Here is a 364-nt window from a genome sequence, read left to right as displayed (position 1 = left end):
GCGATTTCGACTTCAAGTAGCGTAATAAAGTTGCCAGAAAGTCTTTTAGCAGAAAAAAAGAAAGAGTTTCTTCTATATTCAGAGAAGAAAAGAGAAAGACAGACAGGTAAGCGTATATTAGAAAAAAAATAATGCTACTTCATAAGATTTAACTCGACTTACGAACTGGTTCATAGTAAACGTAAATTAATTTGAAACGTACATGAAAATAGTATGATAGACGGACATATACACAAATAAAATAATACAAAAACTGGTCCTATTTCTGTAACGTATTATTTGGAAAACCGCCATTCTTTACTTATAAGGGACGTAAATCATATGAATTGGAAGAAGAGAGGTAAATAATGTTACCAGTCCCCCG

The sequence above is a fragment of the Penaeus monodon genome, chromosome 29, assembly GCF_015228065.2.
Source record: "Penaeus monodon isolate SGIC_2016 chromosome 29, NSTDA_Pmon_1, whole genome shotgun sequence".
Taxonomy (NCBI): domain Eukaryota; kingdom Metazoa; phylum Arthropoda; class Malacostraca; order Decapoda; family Penaeidae; genus Penaeus; species Penaeus monodon.
This window is presented reverse-complemented; position numbering follows the sequence as displayed.